Below are 22,773 nucleotides of genomic sequence, written 5' to 3'. Positions count from 1 at the left end.
GTTATCTGAAACTAGGTAAAATTAGACTAAGATGAAATCTAAATTGATTATAATTTGATGAATAATGGTGAAATATTAATGTAAAACTTAAGAAATTTAGAGGTAGGAAACTAGGGATTCAGAGGATCCACTTGTAGAGATCATGGAGATCTTATGCTTGTTTCAAAAACTCAACTGGACTTAGAGTCCATCTTCATCTAGTTGAAGGATGTAACCATGAAAATCAACTGAACTTCCTTTAATATAGTTTTCAAGAGATGAAAGGTATATGAATTAGAATGGATTCCATCACCAAACCATGCCCAGGAGACAAAGTAAACAATAGAATTAAACTAATTAAAAACCAATCAACATGATATGAAGGTTAAGAAGGGTACCGTCATCCAACCATGCCCAGGAGACGATGGTGAACAATAGGGCTTCTTGACGTCATAAACATAAAAAGGAGAAAGAAATACTCAAAACCATCGCAGATCTATTGTAATTTCAGTCACAACTGACCATTAAAGGCTAAAAACATTCCCTTAATAATCAAACTAAAATCAATTCAGTTCATAAATTAAAATTAAATTAAAAGCATAAAATAGAGTCTCCCATCTCACTACAAGCTTCACCTCTTAGCCCTAGCTAAGAGGTTTAGCCTATAAACATAATTAGGCTAATCTCTTAAACAAAATAAAATAAACAAGAAGAAAAAAAACAAAAGAGAACAACTCTACTCTCTGTCTCTCTCTCCTCTGTGCTCCACGTCCAAGCTGTCGATACCTTCCTCTCTCTCTTCTCTCCCATTTATATATGTGAAAGACGGTGGAAGGGAAGGTTGCTGGAGTCGGTGTGCGTGGCTTTTACGCAGCCAGTTTCGCAGCAGCACAAAGACAGCTGTGTTTGACAGCTTTTGGGGAATCCTGCGATCAACAGTGACCGAATCTGTCTCATGGTAGTGTTCATGGGCCCCCTGGGCATCTTCTGGACGGTCTGGATCACTGATCCGACCCTGATATTGATCACAGAACGACCCACCGTGGCCGGTTTTCCCGGACGCTCGTTCCTGCGTAAACAGGGTACGCTGTGACGATCGGTGGGCCCCACAGTATGGTTTTTAGAGAAATCCACCCCGTTCATTGGATTCCTGGCGAAAAACCAGTTAGGAAGGGATGGTTTTGGTAGAGTTTTCGTGCGGTCCAATGATGTTTTTCTTCCGTCATTCATCCTGCGTTTTAACGGTTAAAAATCGATCTTTGTTGTTCTCTGGAATTACGTCACCTAGGTTAGGATGATGGGGGCGTGGACGATCCAGATCCGACCGATGAAGCACGGTGGTGGCTCATAAGATTCCTCCGCAGGCTCTGTTCTTACGTAAATGGAGAAAAAATAGATTTCTTCCGCTGTGCTACTGGTGGGGCCCATGATTAAATTCAGTTGGGAAATCCACACCGCCCATTAAAATCCTGGCGAAAATACAGTTAGGAAAGAGTAGTTTTGGTAGGTTCTTATGTGGCCCACTGTACTAACTCAATTCGTCGTTCATCTTACGTCTTTTGACGATCCACGTTCATACACATGTATGGGTCCAAAAGTCCACCTAAGTGAGGGTATTCCCTACCCCAGAGACACAGTGGACGGCTCTGATCATCATAATGGATGATGGATGGGCCCCACAGTGATCAACCGGTGGACGTGCATCCGACCGCTGGCGTGGAAGATGATTTTGAGTCGGTCAGCACACGTTGACCGACTTCATAGGATGCAGTGTATGTTGAGTGCACCTACGCACTGTGCACTGACATTGCTAGTGGGATCCACTTGTGATGTTCATGATAAATCCGCTCCGCTCATCTGAATTTTCAGCTTATTTAACCTGTTGAGATCATAATTGAAGCATATCCGGATGCCAGGTGGGCCCTAAATCAGGATTTAAAGGGGCTGATCTATCCGTTGGGCTACTTCCACAAGGATCCGGGAGCTGATATTCAACGTGTACGGTTAATTTATGGTCTTCAGGCTAGGTATGAAGTTTGGAGCCGATCGGATGGTGGGAACCCTGTGATCTTGCATTATGGATGTCTTTCAGGCCTGTTTAAAGTGAGTGGCTGGAATTTCTCTGATCTCCAACGTGTAAATCCTCTATCTTGGTCCCATGGGGTCCCGTCCCATGCCTTTAAGCGTTAAATCCATGCCTTTAGCCTCCTTTTCAATCCATGCTCGTCAATTCTCCTTGCATCACAAACACGGTTAAAAGAGCCCATTAAAACATTATCATGTTCGTAATTCAGGTAACAACTGGGGTCTAATATGCAATATTTGACCCTCAACACCCTTTCCCCTAAGTACTTCAAAATCATCGTCTATGTTTGAACTGGTGCATACGGATGTCTGGGGCCCTTCTCCAATTATATCTCTCTTTGGACTACGATATTATGTTATATTCATTGATGATTTCACCCGTTACACCTGGATTTACTTTCTGCACTCTAAGTCACAAGTGTTTGAAAAATTCAAAATATTTCATTCTATGGTGGACACATAATTTCAAGTAAAAATTCAAACTCTCCGCTCTGACTCAGGGGGAGAGTATCTCTCCACAACTTTTTGTACATATCTTCAGGGTCATGGGATTACTCATCAGACCACCTATTCTAATACTCCACAACAGAATAGGGTGGCTGAAAGAAAAAATTGCTATATTGTTGAAACTGACAATACCTTAATGACCGCTGTGAATGTTCCCCGTTCATTTTGGGCGGAAGCCATAATGCATTCAGTGTACTTGATTACTCGGTTGCCAATCACAGTCCTGAATAGTAAATCTCTCTACTTTGTTCTCACCGGTTCTCTTCCTACATATTCCACATTTCGTGTTTTTAGTTGTGTATGTTATGTTCATCTGGCATCACGAGAACGTAACAAACTTTCCCCAAAATCAGTCAAATATATGTACTTGGGATTTGGAGAAACTTAGAAGGGTTTTCGTTGCTATGATCCAGTCTCTCGTCGTGTAAGGGTATCACGACATGTTGTTTTTCTTGAGCATATTGTCTTCCATTCATCTGGTCCTCCTTCGCCCACACCAGACTCTCCTGGTCTTACTATTTTTTCTGACATTCCGGTTGCATCGAGTCCACCTTCTTGTCTATTGCAGGTTTATTCACGACGACCATGTATAGATCCATCACCTACTACTCTCCCTATTGTACCTGTAACCGATCCAGATCCTATCTTGGTACGTCGTTCCACTCGTGAACATCGATAGCCTGATCGCTTGATATATTCTATGTCTACCTTGAATACTACCCTGGATATTGTATCTATTCCTACTTCATACCATCAGACAGCCAGTAATGATTGTTGGAAGAAGGTTATGGTAGAAGAACTTGCAGCATTGGATGATAACCATACATGGGATATTGTTACTCGACCTCCTGACCACCAATTAATTGGTTGTAAATGGATTTATTCTATGAAACTCAAGTCTGATGGATCATTAGATCGATACAAAGCTTGGCTTGTCGCTCAGGGATACAAACAAGAACACGGAATTGATTATGATGAGACATTCGCCCCTGTGGCCAAGATGAAAACTGTTCGCACTCTTCTGGCAGTTTCATCAGTTCGCTCTTGGCCTCTCACTCAGATGGACGTGAAAAATGCTTTTCTTCATGGAGACCTGCAAGAAACAATATATTTGAAACCTCCTCCTGGTTCTTTAATCCCTGCTGATAAAGTCTGTCGCCTGAAGAAAGCTCTATACGGTCTCAAACAGGCCCCTCAGGCATGGTTCCAACGTTTTCATAATGTTGTTATAGGAGCTGGCTTTACTCAAAGTGGTCATGATTCATCCTTATTCTTATGCACCTCTGCGCATGGAATCGTCATTGTTCTCGTTTATGTTAATGACTTACTTTTGACTGGTAGCGATGATACTGGCATCTCGGCATTAAAGGACGTTCTGAAATCATCCTTCAAGATGAAGGACCTGGGTCATCTAACATACTTTCTTGGACTTGAATGTTCGCGTTCTATACGTGGAATCCTGGTCAGCCAGCATAAATATGCCAAGGATCTTCTTGCCTTGGCCTCCTTAACGGATCAGAAGACAGTTCAGACTCCCTTGGAACTTAACGTTCAATATGGCCGTCACGATGGTGAACTCCTTGCAGATCCCACATTATACCGCCGTTTGGTTGAGAGTTTGGTTTACTTAACAATGACCCGTCCTGATATTGCCTACGCAGTCCAAGTTGTCAGCCAATTTGTTTCTGCTCCTCAAACTATTCATATGACTGCAGTATTGCGCATCTTACGGTACATACGTGGAACTCTAGATCGATATCTATTCTTTTCCTCCACGGCCTCTCTGGATCTTCGTGCTTATTCAGATGCTTACTGGGCCGGTTGTACTCTCACCCGCAGATCTACCACTGGCTACTGTGTTCTTCTTGGCACTTCTCTCATCTCTTGGAAGTGTAAGAAGCAGGCCACTGTTTCCAAATCAAGCACAAAGGCCGAGTATAGAGCAATGTCAGCAGCTTGTAGTGAGATTATCTGGTTACGTGGACTTCTTTCTGACTTGGGCATTCATCTACAAGATCCTACTCCACTCTATGTAGATAATCTGAGTGTCATTCAGATTGCCTCTAATCCGGTTTTCCATGAACGGACAAAGCATATTGAAGTTGACTGTCACTTCATCTGCGAGAAGTTTCAGTCTCGGTTCATTTCGCTACCATATGTCGCTTCCCATGATCAGATTGCTGACATTCTCATGAAGTCCCTCACTTCTACACGCCACTCATTTTTAGTTAGCAAATTATTACTTGTCGATGACCCGTATTAGTTTGAGGGGGGATGTTAGACAGGCCACATGCCTTTTTGGTTTGTTTACAGTTTCTACTTATTTCCTTGTCAGGAAAAAAAAAAAAAACACTGCTGTCCATGTCCAAAATAGGTATACATATCTGTGTCGACATTGCATTGTCACAACATTATTTTTTGGTTACATTGACTTTTTCTCTTTATATCCTGGACTGTTTAAAATGTGTAAGATTTGTTCTAATGGACTGCTTTACTCTTTTTACTCTTTTAGGCTTGTCTTCTTTCAGTGATTTGATTAGTCTTTAAAAGATATTCGGGGATTAAGTACCTGAGAATGTGCAAAAAGGTTATCTTATTTGCAACAAGCAACATACATATGCTTATCATTTATTTGTCCAATGAAATGCATTCGTGAATATTGAAATCTTTTCAGTTACTTGCAACAGGAATGACAGAATTCTGAAAATAAGATCAAGATTGTGCTTTGTTGGCCATCAGGAGTATACATGTGTTGGTGTGTTTTATTTAGTCCTTTTGCTTCTTATACTCTCTTATGATTCCTTGCCTAATGTTGTGGTTTTGTAGATCTCTTGACTCGCAATTCTGCAGTAATCATTCAGAAGTCTGGATCACAAGATTAATGTAAATCTTTATCCGATGAAAGGTAGAGTTATATTTAATCACTAACCCAAGAGGCATGCTATTTTCAGGCATGCATCTGCAGACACCCAATACAACTATTTCATGGAAAGTCAAAACTTGAAACACATGTTGGTGATCCAAGCCCTTCAACACACTGGTGTCATGATGAATGTGTCTTCACCTACTATCAGTTTTGTCCATTCATCAGGCGAGCCACACTTATATTGAGAAAATGGATGCAGTTTTATCCATTCATTAGGTGAGCCACACTTCGATTGAAAAAATGGATGCTTAAAAGATTGATAAGATGATAACCAATGGTACATGAGTGGACCACTAATTCACCATATTAGGGGACTGACCGAACTTTTACAATAGGACACTTTCACCTAGGGGTAGACCTTATGAATGGAATGGATCTCACACGCATATGCAACACTGGCACACGTGAGGGCCCTTATATTTGTCCTATGTAGAAGTGCATCCACAAGGACTAACTCCTTCAAATGTAAAATTTCTATCCACTTTCTAATATTTTCAATCCTGTGTTTACTTTTTTTATGTAATATCTCCACAACAGCCAAAGAACTGGTGTGTGTTCATAGGAATGTATATACTGATTTATTGTATACATAACCTTCTCTAGAAGCTCAGTTAACAGTTTTATAGCATTGTGGATATGTGCAGGATTTGCAAAATTGGTTACAGCTTTTGCAAGAAATGCTCACTGATGAGAAGTATATATTGAGGTGGAGTTTTGTCTATCGCTATAGTTTCTTAGACTTCAAAGTTGTTGCCTTGTTTGTGTTTGTATTTCATGCATACAAGCAATCACTTGTAGCCTACATGTTTGTGTAAGCATGAAAGTGTTTTTTACCAACCATCCCTTATTGACTTGGCATGAGAACAGAATAATGGAAATTTGCAAAGCATTACATTTTTATTTATTTTTTATTTATTTTGGCAGCTGTTGAACCGTGCCAGGAAATGTCAATAATGCAGCCCAATTCAGAGTAATGGAAGAATCTCTGATGAAATCTCTTTATTCACATTGAGAACACTAGGCAATTGTACTTTCTTCATTTTCAACATCTGTATGCTATCGCCTGCTCTGGGACAGGCTAAAAAGATGATGATTATAATATATTTGTGAGCCTTTGCATCTCCTTGTATTAGATTCACCATATTCGAAATGGAGAACAATCTATTTATACAAAGCTATGCATCATTCCTTCCCATCAAGGCTTATGGGATCTATTGGTTTTGATTTTATAGTAACTCAAACAGTAATATTAGTAGATATACATCTGAAAATGTTTAGCAACATCTACAGAGACATCACTGTCGGCATGCATGGTTTTTGATGGCTCAATGGTACATGCGTGGTTTTATAAATTTATATGAATGACTAATTCATACATGGTTTGGGGTAAAATATTTAATCCAAAGTTACTGTTGGAGATGGTGCGTACTTGAAGTTTCGAATACAGGTCGAATCTTGATCTTCAATCTTTCTATGGATGACCTGGCTACAATTTTGCACCTTCCAACAAATACCATTGTATGAGCGGATTCGACCAAACTTCCATCGGATACAACAGCTTGGATTAGAGAAGCCAGACCTGGTACCTTTCATCCCTTCCATGTTCAAGTAATTGAGGGAAAGGGAGATACAAGTCAAAGTAAAGGTTGTCTACATTGCAATTGAGGCTCTGTGGCTTCATACATTCATGGATGTGGCCCACTAGACTGCATGGATAAACGATCAAGACCACCACCCATCTGCTCGCCCCTACCGTTGTGGGTGATTGTACAGAAGACGGAGAATCTGTGCTACCTGATTTCAGTTGCATAGTCAGATTATGAAGACCAAAAGCTACACAGACCTACTGTTTGTTGGTGATTGTACAAAAAACATGCAGATAGGAGAATCCTAGCTGCCCAATTTTCTCTGTTGAATGTGATATTTATACAGTTTGTACCAAAAATGGCTGATTTTTGTCACCACCCTCTTAATCGAACGGATAGGATTGTCCAATTGATGTGATATTTATAGAGTTGACTGTCGCCGTAGGGCTGATAAGATTGACATAGCAGATGATCCACCCATGAGCTATGCAGGCCCAATCAAGCAGTAGACCCTCTGACATAAGGGCAGGCTCCAAATTGAAAATGAAGCAATAGGCCTCCCAAATTCTAGGTCAAGGGTAGGCAATCTCGTGTTCATAGGAGATTCTTCATTGCCTGCAAGTTTATCAGCTGCTATGCTTCACGAGTAGGTTTCAGGAAGCAATGATCACTTTACTAGCTGTTTGTAGCTCTATCCTTGTGTTGAGTTTAGAAGGCTAAAGTATAAATGGATGTTTAAGTAGAGGAAGAAAGAGTGATTGTATTTATTTTAGAATGCATGTAAAACAGATCTGTAGTCTGACTGTTATGCTTGTTACAAGTAATCATATGAGTTTCATGTGCTATGTTTATGTTAAGTAATTGATTCGCCATTGTATCTACTTTTTGGTTTTGGATCTCTCTGTTTAACCTTTTTTGTGGGCCCATGCCCTCCACATCAGACTTATACATGTCAAGAATCTTTTTCCCAGATTAATCACACCTATTAATCATTTTATTTTTTATTTTCATGAGACCTTTCCCCAGATTAATCTCACCCAAACAGAACATTCGTTCCATTTGCAACCATGTGATCGATTGTCCATAGTTCTGCACCAAAAACAAGATCACGATTTCCCATTCATGTTGAATAGAGGCTACAGATGGAATTGTTAGGATTGTTTGATCATTGAGGCTTTTGGGGTATGACCCACCCCTGCAGGGCACATGAGATGAAGTATGCATGTCTGTGGTGGTACCTCTAATTGTGTGTAATCATCAAACACATGACCGAAAAATCAAACAAGATGGCCCCCATCAAGTGAGCAGTTGCAATCATGGTCACCATAGATGCCTGTGGTGGAGATTGAAGTGTACACAATTTGAGGTGTATTTGAGGGAGAGCTTCCTTTCCTTGTGAAAAATGTGGACGCAAAGTTCTGCAGGGCCCACCATGATGTATCTTATCCACACCAGCCATCCGTTTTACCATATTGTTTTAGTGCGCTAGCCTAAAACTGAAGCATATCTAAAGCATAAGTGGACCACACCACAGGAAACAGTGGGATAATGACACCCACTGTTGAAACCTTCCTAAGGCCCACAGTTATGTTTATCTATCATCTGACCTGTTCATAAGGTCACACAGATATGGATGAAGGGAAAACAGAAATATCAACTTGATCCAAAACTTCTGTGGCCCTCAAAAAGTTTTCAACCGTAGGCATTGAATTCCCACTGTTTCCTGTGGTCTGGCCCAGTTGAGATTTGGATATGCTTCAATTTCTGGATAATATCCTAAAATGAACTGGTAAAACAGATGGACAGCATGGAAAAGACATATACATCACAGTGGGCCCCACAGAGTAAACTCTGTATGCTATAGCGACCATGGGCTTTTTTTATCCGTCTTTGTAGACTCCTTTTTCTGCCACTAGATCGAAAATAGCATATAGGCCATAATTTCATTACCTTCCATTCCACATCATCACTATTTTCAGTTGTAGGGCATTTCCAATTAAAGAAGCATTTCTCCCTGCATTTGTTAATGCTGGAGAAGTTGAATTCTCTACTTCAGCAGGAGTTTGAATTAGAATGTTAAAACAATGTTACTTCTCCAAAATGACAGGTTTCAAGAATTTAGGGGGTCCCACAAAATTACCACTTTAATCTCAATTTTGGCGGGCCCCATGACTTCTACATCAGATTTGTACATGGAGAGCTGCATTTCCTGGCTTGATCACAGCCGTGGATCATTTGTTTTTCTTTTTGGGGTTAAAATGCTACTTCCTTGTGCAGAATCAGAGGTGGAGATATAGGGCCCACCTGAATTGGCATAAGGGCATGATCCTGATTGTGCCCTGGATGATCGCCTTCGCAAACAGACCATTTATTCTATTTATAAACGTGTGTTTAAAACCTAAGGATTTTTGTCATGCATCTGTCTGAAATGTTTGTAACTTGAAAGGTCCCTGTTCTGGTACTCCACATGCATGTGGTGATCCAATCCGTGCATCTTGTAGACTGCACCAATCCGTAAAAAATACACTGCAGTTGAACGTATGAAATTCCAGGAATAAGGTGTACTGCTAAGCAGCTAGCAAGATCTTTTCTCCTCCCAACTGTAGTGGGCCCTGCAGTGGTGATAGCTGTGTGTATTACTTTAAGGTAATTAAATAAAAATAAAAATACACAAGCTAGATTATGTTAATGGGAACTAGCAAGCAGAAGGATGGTGGCTAAGGTGGGCTTCACTATGTGAAATCTACCCCAATCAACAGTTGCATCACCTTATCTTAGGTTCAGAAATAAAAAATAAAAAAATCAGTCTCATCACTCTCATCTGTAATTTAGGTGAATCACATGATTGAAAAAAGTGTACAATGCAATACTCATCCTTCAAATTATTTTTCTTGGTTTGTCCCACCTGAAGCACAGATGGACCTAAATTTTGGACACTATTTTTAAATTTGACATGGAATCTAATAATTAGAGTGAATTTTCAATAATCTCATTGGTGGCCTGCAAAAATCAGGGTACATGTCTCTCTACGAGTGGTTTCGATTGGTAGCACATGGATTAGGTAGCACCCTCGCCTGTTCAGACAGGACAGGGGAGGCTTTGAGGGACACTGAGAGGTTACCGTGATGTATGAATTCTATCCACACCATTTTATTTTTTTCATAACATTTTAGAGCACTGGACCAAAAATAAGTCAGATATAAGTCTGAAGTGGACCACACCACAGGAAGCAAGGGTGCTAAGAGGGCCCACCATTGAAACCTTTTTAGGGTCCACCATGTTGTTTGATGTGGTCATATGCACTTGGAAGAAGTGAAAAAAGCAAATATCATCTTCATCCAAAACTTATGTGGCCACCAAGAATTTTTCAACGGTAGGAATTTAATCCACACTCTGTGGTCCATTTGAGCCTTGGATCTTCCTTATTTTTCGGGTCATAATCTAAAATGATATGTAAAAATAGATGAACGGTGTGTATAAATTCATACATCATATTGGCCCCTTAGTGACCCTTAGAGCCTCTGCCTGTCTCACCTCATATTGGTAAGCCAAGGGTGGAAGTGAATTATGCACATTTAGAGGGAGATACGAACCATGTGGCAGTAGGGCTGTACATGAGTCAAGCTAGCTTGAAAAGCTTGCTCGGCTGGGCTCAATCTAGCTCGACTCGAACGATGATTCAAGGTAAGTCAAGCTTCATATGACACAACTCGTTTTGAAAACGAGACAAGTTCGAACATAGTGGAGCTTGACTCAACTCGAACCTGGCTTAGCTCGAAGCTCGAGGTTGGCTCGACTCAAATATATATTATATAGATATTATATTTAAAAAATAAAAAAAAATAAAAAAACTTAAACCCTACTCTACCCATCCATCCCTTTCTTATCATTTCCCTTCCTTACCTAATCATCTCTCTCTCCCCACTTGGCCACTGGCACAAACTTGACTCATCATCTGCCCAACTTGTGTCAGCCGTATAGCCTGCACTCACCTTAGATCTCCCCTCTCTCTCAACACCAACAACAAGGTACCCTCTCTCTCTCTCTCTCTCTCTCTCTCTCTCTCTCTCTCTCTCTCTCTCTCTCTCTCTCTCTCTCTCTCTCTCTATATATATATATATATATATATATATATATATAATATTTGATTTGGGGGTTGGGTTGGGTGGCTGGGTTAAATCAGGTGCAAGTTGGGTCGGGTTGGGAGTAAGCTCACCTCGACTGGATCCACTAGCTCGCCTCGAGCTCGACTCGACTCGACTTGATGTCTGTGGCAGCGCCAGCTAAAGGCTGTTAGATATGGATAAGTATCAAACATGCTACGGGAAATCATGTAGCGTGACAACAACAGCATACCAGTGATAGTTCACTCGGTTTTTCATATAACATCAACAGCTCTATAGTATATTTAAATAAGTATACACGCTCTTTCAAAAATGCTAGGTGGAGCCCATGATTTGCTACCCTAGGCAAATGATCCATGGGTCCCACCGTGGATGGGAGAATGTAGCGGTTTTTACACTACTCTTATTATCTGTTCATATGCAGGTCAAAATTTTAAATATAGATTTTGTTCTATTAGTGTGATTTTGAACTATAAGCCATCCATTGTGGGTCCACAACTGATGAATAGTCTCGATTTCCAAAATATGACTTCAAGTTTCAGAAATAAAAGAAGAGGTATAGGAAGCAAAGATGTGGTTTGCAACTAGCATTGGAAAAGAAACAATTAGCAAAGATGTGGATTGGCTATCGTACCAAACACTACCGACCTAGCTGGTGTGTTGACGTCACCATGTTATGTGGGTCCCATTATGATGTATGTATTATATCCAAACCGTCTGTAGATTTTTCAAACTCGACCTAAGGATTTATCCGAAAAATAACACAGATCTAAAGATTTCATGGACCACATTACAAAAAGCAATAGAGGATTGAACATCTACCATTGAAACCTTTTTGGGTAACAGAAGTTTTGGATTAATATGATATTTGTTTTTCCTCTTTATCTAGGTATTTTTGACCTTATGAACAAATTGGATGGAAAATACACGTTATGGTGAGCCCTATGAATGTTTTAACGGTGATAATTATTGTCCTACTTCTATTTATGGTATGGTCTATTTAAAGCTTGTAAACAATTCATTTTTGGATTAATGCTTTAAAAAGATATCTCCGAATGGATGAACTGTTTGGATATAATAAATACAACATTTTGAGGCCAATGTAATTTTGATTTCCTTTGAACCATTTGTACATTTGGAGCTATAAGAACACCAGTGCTCGTCTTCACACGACACATAACCACACCAACCAAGTCGGAGGTGTGTGGTACACCAGCCAATGGAAACGGGTGGGCTACTCCACTACCACTCTCCAATGGCTAGTGGTCGGTGCTATGTGGACCCAACATAATATACGTATCTCATCCATGTCGTCCATCCATTTTTCCAGATAATTTTATGGTGTGAACACAAAATCGAGGTAGATTAAAATCTCAAGTGGGCCACAGTGTTGATTGAACTCTCACCATTAAAACTTCTTGGGGCTACAAAAGTTTTGGATCAAGCCTTTTTTCTGCCTTCATCCATGTTTTTATGACCTAATATATAGGTTGGATGTCAAATAAACATTACAGTGGGCCCTAGGAGGTTTTTAATGGTAGACGCTCAATTACTACTGTTTTCTCATGGTCTGGTCCACCTGAGATTTTGATCTACCTCAATTTTAGGTTCATAAAATAAAACTATCTTGAAAAATGGATGGACGGCATGGATGAGATACATACATCATGTTGGGGTCCACAGATCACCGACTAATAGCCATTTGCTAGTGGTAGGGGGAATTTCACAAACGCGGATTGTGTCTTGCCCCCGCCCGGACGGTAATCTGTCCAGGCAGGGCTCTGTGCGGCCCAACGTGATGTAAGTGTTTTATCCACGCCGTTCATCGCTTTTATCAGATCATTTTATGGTATGATACTAAAAATGAAGCAGGTCCACATCTCTGGTGGACAACACCAAAGGAAGCTGCAGTGATAATGAAACTCACCGTTGAAAGCTTTCTAAGGGCCACCGTGATGTTGTTTACCGTTTCAACTTGGGCAGGTTGGGTTGAGGGTCAACCCAAGCACAACCCGACACCAAGAGGACCCAACCTACAATCTGACAGCTAACCTTATCAGAATTCCAACACAAGGTGACCAACCCCAACCTAACATGACCAATTACATGTGATTACTCCAAACCCAACCTAAACCGACCCAAATTTAATCAACAGAAATTCAAATCTGGTTGGCATTTTTCAACCTGAACCCAACCCAAGGAGCTTGACGATTCAAGCCATACTCAGCTTGGGCCAGTTGGGTTCAGGTTTTCCCATACCCAAGTTGCAGCCCTAGTATCAATGCGTCAAGCTAGGGCCAGGCCAGGCTCTGATCACCTAAGCCCTAGCCCTAATCAAGCTGAAAAGGCATTAGTCATGGTCTTGGCCTCATTGGGTCGTGCCATCCCATAAAAGTGGGAGTCCCATATGGGTGCATGATCCCATCAGTCCATCAAGTGGCTCCCATAGTGTAGATACCTTGTCGAATAATCATGCCTATTCACAAATTTGGCAGGTTGCCCATAGTTTACAAAACAAATGGATGGCTAAGATAAAGGGATCATTTTTAAGAAATCAAACTTACTAAGCGTAACACGTTTTGCCTAGAAGGCACAAATCATTCCGTCTTCGAACAAATGGACCAAATAATCTTTAGCTGCCTGCAGAAATATCACCTACTTAGATGAAGTAATCCACATATCTATGAAATGTCAAATTCATGGCAAGAAGTGGACAAAATGAACTTAAGCCCCACAGAAAATGGAAATATCATCGCCTTGGATGCACAAGGGCACATATCTTATAGAAGTTCAAATTTCAACTAGTAATAGTGGCGGAGGAATTGTATGATCCTCGATGCAAGAACATGCATCGCTTCCTCGAGTCTTCAGTTTGTATTAATGGAACCGTTGGTTCAGTCCCTTCAATGGTCAGCCCATAATGATTTGATGAGCACCATTTTGGATGAACCATACCCCAAAATTCTACCAAAGCAAAAGAGTTAAGCAACTCAAACCTTTGGCTGCCTTTTCAATGGGTTGTGGAATGTTGCCATCTAACTAGTTACAGTCACCAATACTGGGGTTGGGTCATCCTACAAAGAAGAATTTAAGGGCATGGTCCATCCATTGTGAGGCCTATCAAACCTACAGTCTGGATCAATGATGTAAAAATAGAACACCTGAGGGATACCATGCATATCATTGGACCATGTAATTCCTCATAGCAACAATGTATTGCTGAACACATTCAATACAACAGGGATGAATTTTGATTTCATAAACCAAAATTTTGGATTTAGTGAGAAGTATATGTTGTGAGCAGTAGAAAGCATAGAGATCATTGAAGGCAAGGAATTGAGACAAACTTCTCTAGACAAAGGCATATCAAGTTCTGCATTCCCTGCCATTTCAAAGATCTCAATCACTAAGTACATTGTACATGTGACACACATAGGGGATCCAGGCAGTCTAAACCATTGGCACCATTGGAAGCAACATGGCCTAATAATCAATCACACTGATGATCTCAACCAACTAGAAGGGAATAAACACATTCAAAAGAGAGCAATTTGTGGCTTGCATCGAAGGAGAAGATTATAACAACTGATTAGTCAAGAGGAGGATTTCTTCGACAATTCATTGCAGATTCCAGGAATAATCATGGCTAGGCGTGTTTGACGTAGACATGTACCCAAACACATTCCACTCTTTTGCAGAATCCAGAAATGGTTGTGCCCTCCTGTGGGAAATGAGAGTTTCTATAATGAGGGAGTTTGTTCCAATAGTTCAGGAAATTTTAAAGGAGCTAAATGTAAGAGTCTTCGTTCCCATTAATGCTCCAACAAGGGAAGTTAAAGGGCTCTCCTTCATGACTGCTCTGAAGTATTATCAAGAAGTTGGCTAGTTGCAAACCAAATGTAGGCTAGCAAGATCTACTATCACCCCAACAAGCCATTCAATTTGTTGAGAAACTCCCACGACTAGTTTCAAATTAGGCTACATGATGGCGTCCAAGTACAGGAGTAACTTTTGAGCCAGCATCAATTTACGAAAGATGTGGATAGAAGGTGATTCTCTCCTCACCATTCCTTGACTAGAGGAGTGTCCCCCTCCCTAGCACCTTAACCTTAAGGAAGCAGATTTCTTCTCATGAAGATAGACATTGGGTAGATTTCTCATATTCACCTTGAAGCAACTATCTTAGCATTTGTTTGGCACATTTGGGAGCTAGATACAACAATCTCATGTATAAGGATCATAGTTCTAAAGCTGTTGTGGCTTGACTAGCAACACAGTCAACTCAACTAGACGAGGTTTCATGACCAAAAGCCTTACTCCATTGAAACCATTGACACAAAGTGACTCAAACCAAATCACTTGGTTCAATGCAAATCTGGGTTAACCATTTTGTGGGGTTTTTTTTTTTCTTATAAAGATGTAAAAGATTGAACTCGGAATTGCATGTTGACTCAACCCAAATAAACAAATTCGAGTCAAGTCCTCAGTTATAGAAATTAAAACTATGATGGCAATCATATACCAAACACTTGATGTGTGTGCTTGTGTTTCCCTTCTCTACTAAGGCTCCCCTTTTGAAGGTTTTCTTCTTTATATTTCTCACTTGTACATAAAATAATAATGATGATATTGTAAAGAGTATATAAACCTTTTCAATATAAATATATTTGTATCTCTTGTATTTCTTGTCTTTGGTTTTGCTAACATAGTATTAGGGTGAGTTGAATCATGTTGACTTTGTTCATTTTGTTTGTTTATCTTATTATGGTTTCATTTGACATATGCTTTGTGCATTACACTCTACTGGCTTTGACATCAAAAATTACAAATCACATCTATTTTGGAATCAAATCTTTTCCCATCAAAAGACTACAATTGTGTTTATTTTGAATTTTCTTTACTTGCATTTAGTTTCTCAAACCCACCATCCATTGTTGATTTAACCTTGCTTTATTCACCGCTTACCAAGTTTTTGACATGTCTATGTGAGAGTTGCACCTTGGAAAACCAATGCGAATCTTATCCACTGATTACATATTGATGATCTTGACCGTAGATCATGATAATCATGGGTCCTCGATGGATAGATTGCAATGCAATAGTTAATGTGAAAGTGTCTCAAACATCTATGAACATAGGTTAATGGAGAAGGATTTCATTGGTTGTCCTTGAGAACTTGAGATTGGACACCACAATCATTGAACAAGGGAGAGTTGTGGGCCATGGATCTTGGTACTCTATTGTGCCAGGACCATCTAGCAAGTTGTTGGACAAACCTATGGTTATTAGCATTATTATGTGGTCATCTTGTGCAAGGGGACTAATGACAACTCAAGAAAGTCTCCACCATCAAGCACAATGACATGTCGGTGTGTGCCTTGCCCAACCCCACATAGGAGTGTGAGTGTGCCATGGGAGTAGGCTCCTGCTTTTGGACCTATTGGACACTTGAAATGGTGGATTGAGTTCAAGTCTCTAGACTAAGAGGCTTGTCATACGTGGACTATGATCGACTTAAGGATGTACCGGATCTGATTAATCCATAGACTTAAGGGTGTGTGAAGAGTTCAAGATCTTGATTATAGGTACTTTGGCTCACTTGACGAGGTCATGTGGCCAACAAACGACGGTGTAGCTTGGCGCATCCATGAATGTTCACTGTGGCTCACATGGTCCAACAAGGGATCCATTGATTACTTGTGTTTTACATCTTGGGGATCAAATGTTCATTAAGAGGTGTTCCATTGAGCTTGGCACTTAAAAGGTTTTTAAAGCTTTTACAAATGTTTTCAACCATCAAGCTTTTGTTTTAATCGATAAAAAGGTTATTATTGCACTTAATGATAATTTGATGATTTAGATATGGTGTTCCGCCACTTGATCTACAAGAAGATTGGTTGTGATAGTGAAGGGATTGAGTTATATATAAGTACATAAGATAAGGCAGGATTACATGATTTAAATGTAGTAGGGCATGTGGAAACTTGTGGATGGTAAAGTACCACAATTGGTCTCCCCAAAACCCTAACTCCTTGTATGTGGATGTTGTCCTAGAGGAAGAGGGGAAATGATAAAATCTCCCACATCGCCCCTGGGCATTAATGTATACCATTTGCTTCCCACTTCCTTCACATCACGCACATGTGTGGGGTCCACTTGAGTGAAGTGCCCTATGTGTTTCCCTTGTCCCTACTACAAGGGTTGACTTGTGGCTCCCATACTCTCCTTTGTCTAGGATAAATCTGAAATAGATCTCCTATGTTGGAGGATCAACACTGTCAAGTGATGGGTTGTCGACGACATCGATCAAGGTAATCCTAATCGTAGGATTTATGTTTTTCATTCTTAGAAACTTGAGAATATCTTAACAAGGATACATAGTGATGTAAAATCTAAAACAAGGTTTTTGAACATTGTCAAACTCCACTTTGTTTTGCTAAACAACACTAACCACTCAACAACATGCTCGACATAATGTATATTTTGATATTAGGATGTAGATTTTGGCTTCCTTGATGTGTTAGAGTACACAGTCATTGGTGTGCATACATTACAATGTATTTGACTGTGAGAGTACACATATTCAGTTATCCTATGGTGCACCATATCCTTGAAGGTAATGGTGCATCTTTTAAATTCAATTTACATTTATTTTAAGCTTATCTTTTATAACAAGTGATCTATAAATAAGAGCTAGTGGGGGGAGAGAGAGGAAGAGATGAAAAAAAATATTTTCTTCCCCCTCTTTTCTTCATCTCGACATCTTCCACAATGCACTCTTGAATTTAACATGTTATCAGAATCATGATAGCTTTCTTATTTATAATCTCTCTTATTTTGTTCATTTCCCCAATTTCCATTCTTACAATTTGTCATGAAGTTTTGAAGGGTTGTTACTAGCATATTTGTCAGGAAATAAAAAGGGCCTCATCATGTGCCGACAACTGTCAAAAGTGTTGACTGATTGTCATCCAACCATCGGAAATGATGTCGGATCATCATACAGCCACCATAGGCGTTGAAAAATCATAATGCAGCCACTAGAGATGCTATCAGGACATTCTATGGCCATAAAAAAATGCTATCAAAACATTCTAAATCCCCCGGATGTGTGGTCGCATAATACAACAACCACCAGAAGAGTAATAAGTTCTTTGCTAGCAACCGAAAATGCATGTGACTCACATCAGCCAACATAAGTGCCTACAATTCAAATCCCATCCAACACAAGCGTTGGAAGTACAATTAGCTTATTCCAGTCTCCGAAATCTGGCAAGCTTGACATGTAAGATATACATGCTCTAGAGTCTTAGAGTACACTGTTTGTGATGTGCATGTATTACAGTATATTTTGGGTTTGAGAGTACACATTCAGTTGTCCTATGGTGCATCACATCCTTGGAGATAATGGTGTGTCTTGCCAATTTGATTTCCATTTATTTTAAACTTACCTTTTATAATAAGTGGTATATGAAACCAGTGTTGCTTCAGGAATGCTTATTGATTCACTATGTATTTGCCAGGGAGGTTTGGAGTCTTTTTCTCTAATTGTTCAGGTTACTATGGGTGTTCCCGAAGACGATAAAGGAATTTCTCATTGCTTGGCACAGTGGGAGGATAGAGAAAGAAGGGAAAAGGTTGTGGCGATTAAGTTTCTTAGCGAGTCTATGGCCTTAATGGGGGGAAAGAAACCGTCGTTGCTTTAGGAACAAAATGAGTGGACCGGTGCAAGTGTTCAATAGGGCAATTCTTAATATGAAGGATTGGGTGGAAGCATAGATTTTTCAATCTTCTCTCGTCCTTTGGGGGGCGTTTCACTGGGTGTAGTTGTATTTTTGTATATTTGCATGCTTTGGCTTCAGCCTTTTTATAATATATCATCATTGATCCAAAAAAAAAAAAAAAAAGTGGTATATGAATAAGGCTGGTAGAGGGAACGAGATGAAGAAAATATTTCTCTTTTCTTCATCTCCACGTCTTCCACAACGTATTCTCTTGAGTTGAACTTGTAAGATTTTGATTACTATTTTCTTTTCTTTGTTTGTCAAGTCATTGTTATCTATTATGGGATGTGGTTCATGTATTTACTACACAATGATAAACTTATTTCTACATATGTTATCCGTAGCTCTCAACCATTTTCTTCAAGAGGATTTTGGATGTGAGTGACATTCTTATAACTCAATGGTTCTCTAGTTCTAGTAAACCCTATTGTTTTGAATAAGGTTGGTTTAGACTCACATAGAATAGTCGAGATTTAAAAAAGTGACCAACGATTGCTATCTATATAGTAGAGCTTAGATTGTCTAAGTTAATACTGAGTCGACAAGGATGCAACACCTTTTATGCCCAAGAGATCTAATCTAGTAGGAGTTCCCTAGCCTTTTATCATTTCGAAAATAGAGAAATGCTTCAATTTTCTTAGAGCAATATAAGTTATAGTGCTCCTAATTGCATTTGGTTGCATTGGGGCTCGTGGACTGTTGTATCCATTGATCTAGATTGTTCATTGGGTCCAACGAACATTCCTAGTCTACCATGCAAGAATCACACCAATCTAACAAATATTAACCACTCATTCAATGCTCTCTAATTTGGACAGTCAAGATCATTTACACATAAATAGGTCCAAGCAACAATTCGATCCATCTATTTGTTAGAGATCATGATGGATTGTTTATCATTCTAAAGAATCCTTTTGTTAGGCAATCATAGCCACCCCATCCATGTCCTAGAACAAGGAAGGGTATGGAAAATAAGTCCAAATCAAGGATGGATTGGATCATCCAATCAGTGCATTTTTTGAATGGTAGCTTGAGGAATATTTTCTGAACTTAATGCATAGTTCAGATCAATTGATTGAACTGTCTAACTAAAATTCTCATCATTAGTCTTTCGTTTTAGTTTTGTTAAAACTTACGAAGGAAATCCCAAATCCAATATTAGTTTTTCATTTGTGAAGTTATGCTTCCAAATACACACTTTTTGCATCAATTTGAGATGGAGTTTCAAACATATCATTCATGTACCTCATCATATCAAGGGAATTAGGGTAGTTCATTTATTACATTCTTTTTCTCCCAATGTCAACATGTCAATGATTACGTTTATGTAGAGTATAGGAAGGTCATTTTTAATTCTCTTAGTTGATGATTTATACTGAATGGAGTTTACAAGGCCCTATTCATAGAAATGAGACTTGATCAACCTCTTTTAAAAAAATCTAGTATTTTTTGTTTGCTTTTAACATAGGCATTTGCTCCAAACAAAAGTTTACTACCCATCATTTAAGGTAAATGATGCAAAAATAAATAAATGAATGAATGAAGAATGTTGTAAAAATTTAAAACTACATAAGAGTATTTAGCATCAAGTTTAGTTGGAACAAGGTATTCCATAATGGCAACAGTGCCCGTAATGGCAATAATGCTTAATAAAAAATTATTTTTAAAAAAAAAAAAACTATTTTGGCCCCATAAGGGCCATTGTAACCGTTACAGGACCGTTACAGGTCATTACAAGACAATTCTGAGGTCAATTTTTCCATAACAGCCGTTACGACACCATAACGAGGGATGGTTGCCACCATTACTAGGGATACCTTGAGTTTGAAGCATAACTACTTAACTTGAAACCACAAAGAAACTCAGGTCCGTAAGTTGAACAACAATCATTGAATAGCATTTCAACAAATGGAAAGGAAACATAGACTTCAAATAGTTTTTAGCAGCAAAAAACAACAATGACAGATTGGCCATCCATGCTCCTAACAATATTTTGTAGTTCCCATACATCTTGGATTGCTACTAAAGCTTCAGCCATCCAATAATTAACTCCCCTAGAATAGAAAGCAGTTAGCTCCCTTACCTAAAACAAAAACAAAAACAAAAATTAAAAAAAATTAAAAATTAAAAATTAAAAAAAAAAAAAAAAAGGACCATGAGACTAATACATGTGCGAATATTAAGACTCTTCAATGTATGAAAATCCATAGAAGATTCTTAAAAGCAAGGATCACCCAGCAATAGAAAGGAAAAATGCTCAAAAGTAAAAGCTCATTGAGAACACAAACATAACATATTCCTAAATTTGCCTAGTATGCGTTTATATTATTACATTGCTGTTTAATCCCCACTGGATTCATAGAGAATAGCCGAAGATACTCGTTGATTTCAGGGGGCCTAAGTTGTATAAGCCAGCCATGTTGTAGTGGTTTGTGCACCTCAGAGCTCTAACCTTTTGTAGCGTTCTCAAGTTCTTTTAATATAAAATGTTATTGTGCTTTGATATTTCTGACATGTAAAATGGTATCAAAGAAGTTTAATTGTGTTTCAATATGATTTTGTTTTGAGTTGGATTGAGGTTGACCAGATTAGTAACCAAACCTCGAGATAGAGAACAAAATCAAATCACAAGAGCACATCTATGAGCAAATGAGCAAGGGAGCCATCTACTTTCCTAAAAATTGGATCAGGAGACTACAAAGATCTTGCAGATGAAACTTTCACCATTACATGGAATATGCATTGTAGGAAAACCTTTCTAACAGAGCAAGCCTTGCCCAATTACAACCTCCCAAGTAGGAATCCATTAATCGATTGGTTCAATCAACCAAACCTATGACTTTCAAGTCACAACTTTTGAAGACTGTCATGGTACCTTTTGAAGAAATGTGGGTGTGAAAATCACCCTGTTTTAGAGCATTAAAAGAGCTTACAGCCCAAGAATCCCAAGTTCTATATTCAACTAGGAAGTTAAGGCCAAAGCATGCTCACCCAAACTAAAACATCAATAGTTCAAGCTAAGCATTGTAAAAGTCGAGTCCAAGTAGGAAGCTATAGCCAAAATATCCAGACAATCACGCCAAAACTAAAACAGCAATCATTCAAGCCAAGCATTGCAAGAGCCCATTTGGAACCTCGTATTGGTCAATACAAAACAGACCAATGCATGCATTTTAAACTGGATTGGCGCAAATATATATATATATATATATATATATATATATATATATATATATATATATATATATATATATATATATATATATATATATATATAAAATTTGTTTGAACTGCAAGCATTGCCAATCCTGGATTGACCAATACAACAATCCAAATGGGCACTAAATGTACAGAATGCTCAAATAGTCAAATCCATCAATCTGAACTGCCCATTCAGTCCTAACAGTGTCATATGGCTGATCAAACAATCATAACCATCCAATCCAAACAAAAGCAATGGGTGAACAGACAGATACCCACGCATCGAATGAAAGTAGCTGTGGGTATCAACAGCTCACAGGACTGATACTTCCGTATCTCCCAAAGAGCCACAGTCCCCAGCCTGAACCTGTGGGGCTTCCGCGGCTTCCTCCCTGATGAAGGCCCTGCTCTTCCAAAACCGATACACCATCAAAACTCAACAAAGACAAATATAATAATAATAATAATAATAATAATTATAATAATTAAAAACACACACACACCTGCCTGTGCACTTGCAGGTACCTCATCCCGTCCACTCGCTTGACTTTCCTGTTTTATTCTAATTCTTTTTCAGAAAC

At 39.2% G+C, this 22,773-nt stretch overlaps 2 long non-coding RNA genes across 2 annotated transcripts; one reads left to right on the top strand and one right to left on the bottom strand.

The window, feature by feature from the left end:
• Positions 1–4,934: 4,934 nt before the first annotated feature.
• LOC131227663 (uncharacterized) lies at positions 4,935–6,520 on the top strand. Its single transcript, XR_009162417.1, has 5 exons — positions 4,935–5,158; positions 5,246–5,326; positions 5,523–5,713; positions 6,142–6,203; positions 6,422–6,520. It is a non-coding gene; the product is annotated as an uncharacterized LOC131227663 (long non-coding RNA).
• A 7,245-nt stretch (positions 6,521–13,765) lies between these two features.
• LOC131227824 (uncharacterized) lies at positions 13,766–22,586 on the bottom strand. Its single transcript, XR_009162519.1, has 3 exons — positions 22,468–22,586; positions 21,000–21,074; positions 13,766–13,847 (listed from the first exon to the last, which is right to left on the bottom strand). It is a non-coding gene; the product is annotated as an uncharacterized LOC131227824 (long non-coding RNA).
• Between the last annotated feature and the right edge of the window lie 187 nt (positions 22,587–22,773).

Source organism: Magnolia sinica, chromosome 15, assembly GCF_029962835.1.
Source record: "Magnolia sinica isolate HGM2019 chromosome 15, MsV1, whole genome shotgun sequence".
Classification (NCBI taxonomy): domain Eukaryota; kingdom Viridiplantae; phylum Streptophyta; class Magnoliopsida; order Magnoliales; family Magnoliaceae; genus Magnolia; species Magnolia sinica.
Note: the sequence above shows the minus strand (reverse complement) of the source record. Positions and strands in the feature narration are given on the sequence as shown.